Source organism: Nicotiana attenuata, unplaced genomic scaffold (assembly GCF_001879085.1).
Source record: "Nicotiana attenuata strain UT unplaced genomic scaffold, NIATTr2, whole genome shotgun sequence".
In the NCBI taxonomy this organism is placed as follows: Eukaryota; Viridiplantae; Streptophyta; class Magnoliopsida; order Solanales; family Solanaceae; genus Nicotiana; species Nicotiana attenuata.
Genome location: NW_017694792.1, coordinates 1 through 3,858, shown reverse-complemented (window position 1 = coordinate 3,858; position 3,858 = coordinate 1). Strand labels below are relative to the sequence as shown.

At 39.2% G+C, this 3,858-nt stretch overlaps 1 long non-coding RNA gene across 1 annotated transcript; it reads right to left on the bottom strand.

Moving 5' to 3' along the window:
- Positions 1–750: 750 nt before the first annotated feature.
- LOC109222625 lies at positions 751–2,335 on the bottom strand. Its single transcript, XR_002067434.1, has 2 exons — positions 1,771–2,335; positions 751–929 (listed from the first exon to the last, which is right to left on the bottom strand). It is a non-coding gene; the product is annotated as an uncharacterized LOC109222625 (long non-coding RNA).
- Between the last annotated feature and the right edge of the window lie 1,523 nt (positions 2,336–3,858).

The following is a 3,858-nucleotide window of genomic DNA, read 5'->3' as shown; positions in this document are numbered from 1 at the left end:
TTAAGCGTGCCTACTGATTGCCTAGCAATTCAACTAATAAAAAAGAAAATGTGTTAATTAATTAATAACAGAAATCTGATTTCTATTATTATCTTCTAGCCTTATGGTTGGAAAAATTGTGCAAATAAATGTTGGACCAACTCAATCTTTTTTAAAGAAATATGCCAACTTCTTGTTAAAAGGAGAAATGGGCCAGCTTATGTTAGAAGATGGGCCATCTATTTATTTATTGAGAAAGTGGGCCAATTTGCTTATTTAGTCATGGTATTGAGCCAACATCTATAAAATAAATGGACAAAATATTTATAGACTTCTTAAAGGCATTGGGCCTATTGGACAGAATATGCCTTGGCCCATTATTGAGCTCCGAAAATGGGCATAAGCTGAAAGCCCAATGAATTTCAAATGCTGGTTTACTAAGATAGCCCACCTGGGCTAAATTGCGAGTCTGGCCTCTTTTGTTCTAAGCCATTAACCCTTATTTTTAACTAGCAATTTCAAACACCTATTTAAGATCTAGCCACTTTCTACCAAAAAAAAATCTAAAATCCTAGCAGAGATGGTCGCATGTAAAATCTGAATTTTATCACAATAAATAAAGGTTTCAAGCATGGCTCTTTTGTTATTTTTCTTTAAAGAATAGCCTATCATAAACTGGCCAGAATTGCAAAGGTGCAAAAGGAGTCTTTATGCACATTACAACCTACTTGAAACATCTCATTTTATATGCATTAAAACTATAATAGATAGTAAAGACAAATAACACATGAATAAAGAGTGTTTGATCAACCAAGGATTTATTTTTTACATATGAACTACAACAAGATATATTTAACAATAAAGAAGTTTAGCTAAGCACTCATTTATTTAAATGGATATGCTCCCAACAATCAAGATGAGTTCCAATCTTCTTGTTAATGTGAAAATATCTGCAACATAAGATTAAAGAGTTACCTGAGTCGCAGAATAATAAATACAACAATGAAGAATGGAAGCTCAGCAACTAAAGCAGCACAAAAACAGCAGCAAAACAGCAGAAAACCAGCAGCAAATCCATGTTAAAACAGCCCGAAAACTTCGAGAAGAAACCCAGAAACGAACTCTAAAGAGGACTTATACTTTTCTAAGAGTTTGCACTCTAAGATTCACTCCTAAAGCTCACCATTTCAGCTTACTTTTCATGTGTTCAACTGCTGAAATTTTTTATGTTTTTGTGTGTTTAAGCAATTCTAAAAAATGTCTATGGAAGTGTGATCCAGTCCCTATAATGAAGAAAGGGCAGCCCTTAAATAGGCAAAGAAAAGCCAACTTTTGGAAAGATTTTAGTTCACCAAAAATCTCCCCAAAAGAGGCTGATTTTGTGTGCTAAAGGCTGTCCAAAAGGTGAAAGGACAGCCTGAAATCTGCTATGGCAGGAGCCAAAGGGTCACTTCAGCCACCCTACTAAAGCAAGCTACTAGTACCCTACAAAATATCTAAATTTCAGATTTTAACAACACCAATATCAACCTATTGATTCAAATTAAACCAAGTATTCAAACATGTAGTTAAATTTCAACACATGTATTATGAACCAACATGAGCGAACAAAAATTAACTATTAAAGCCAAACGGAACGCACGATATCGCTGAAGCGATTTAACAAAGACAAACATAATCAGAAATGGATTAGAATAAAGAAACAAGACAGAAACTAACTCTAAACTAAAAACTCAAAACAAAAAGAAAAAAATTAGAAAATTAATAACGGGGCGGGGATTGCGATTTTACCATATACTCGAGCATCCGGGAGACGACGATAGGCAGTGGTACGACTTTCGAGCAAGATTCTATTGTTGATATTCTTGAGACCAAAAGATTCCGGTGAATCCGAGTCCAGTTTCAATAATATCAACGACACGACCTTGCTCGAGGCCGGTTAGAGAAAAGAAACGGGCGGCAGTGGGCGGCAGTGGCGGCGGCGCTAGGGCAGTGGTGGTGGCGCTAGGGCGGCGTGGGTTTTTTTTGATTTTTGAGTCGGAGATATGGAAGAGGGGGAGAAGAGGAGGCCGGCGGTGTAAAATTTCCGAAATTTGGGGTGGTGGGCGGCGGCTAGGGTTTCGGATTTTTGTAGATCTACGGAGATTGGTGGAGATTTGGAGGATATGAGTGGTATAGGTAGAAAGAGGAGGAAGAGGGGAAGAGATGGTAAAATTTTAGGGTGGATTGGAGGGTTGCCGCCGGCGGCGGCGATTTCCGGCCGGCGGCGACGGGCGGCGGTGGGGCGGCGTGGCAGAGAGGGGGGAGAGAGTGATAAGAGAGAAAAAGAGAAAAGAATTATGGGTGGGAATGGGGAAATTTTTCAGATTTTGGAGGCTTTAAATACCTAGGCCAAGAGTCAATGAGATCCATTGGATCAAGATGGAATGGAGGGGTAAGATTTGATCTTGTTTCATTTAGTGAAACGACGTAGTTTTATTATGAAACTACGTCGTTTTGATCCGGGTCTTGGCAAGCCATCAATTGGTCTGGGTTGGTGCAATTGGGCCAATGATTTGGTCCGATTTTTTAGCCCATTTCACTTTAAAATAACACTAGCCCAAAGTTTTGTTCCTCTCTTAATTAAATCATAATAAAACTCTCAAAACCTACATACACACAAATAAGAACACACACACACACACACACACACACACACACACATATATATATATATATATGGAATAAAAAGACATGGCAAAAATTAAGCATTTACAGCTGCCCCTCTTTGCTCGAGAACATGAAGGGTTTTCGTGCAAAGACAAGTGAATGCCATAGCTAATTTTTGCTCACATATCACTTCAAGGGAAGCAAATTTTGAAAAATAGTGACCGAACCTTGCTTCTGAGGTTGCCTACGTATCCTTGGCTGTAAAGGAATCAGGTCAGTGTAGTTCTGGAAAAATTTGGTAGCTGGGACTACCAGACACTGGAGTTAAGACTGCTGCTGCTGCTGCTGTTGCTGTTACTCTTACCGTTACTGCTTCTTACATCAAAAGAAAAAGAGAAGAGCACTACATATGTCTGCAAACTAAGAGTACAAAATTCCTATCTACGTGTCTTCTGGAGTCAAATCTTGATTCTTGACTTGCTCTCTTGTGTTGACCTTAGACTGGATCTTGATTCTCTTTAAAGAAGAGATTATGACTCAATCTCGGTTGCTTGCTTTCTGGATTAGAATTTTGAGAAAATGAAACTTGAGAAGTTGCGTTGCCGACACATTATCAAAGCTAACTCCGACTATCGTGTGATCGAAGGACTTCTTTCTTCTGATGAGAAACTGAAACTGCAAGCTTTAATCGTCACTTGGGCTGTGCGGCAGAGCCTGCGAAGCCATCAAAGACGAACAAAACGAACAAAAATGTTCTGCCCCAGTCTGGCACTAGGAAAATTTTGTGAGTTATTAGAGAAAGCTACAAACTATTTAATTTATTGAAATAAGGAAAAGACAGTAATATAAACTAGCTATGTGAGGATACACAACCACAGGGTAGCACCCTGTGTTACCAAAGGCAGTGGAATTATAGCACAGTATCCTATATTACTGAAAGAAAACGTAGCCAGGGGTAGGAGCCTTGTACCACTAGGAAGGAATGTAATTATGGGTTGGTATCCTTGTATTACTGATAAAGTGTTGAATCCCCTAGGCGAAACGGTTCTACCTGAGTTAAGCTACATAAAACACCCTGAGTGAAGAGTACTTCTACTCGGAACTATGAGCTGGATCCCCCTAGTAGAAAGGATTCTACCTGAGTTAAGCTGTGTAAAACACCCTGAGTGAAGAGTAGTTCTACTCGGAACTATGAGCTAGATCCCCTAGGTCGAAAGATTCTACCGTGAG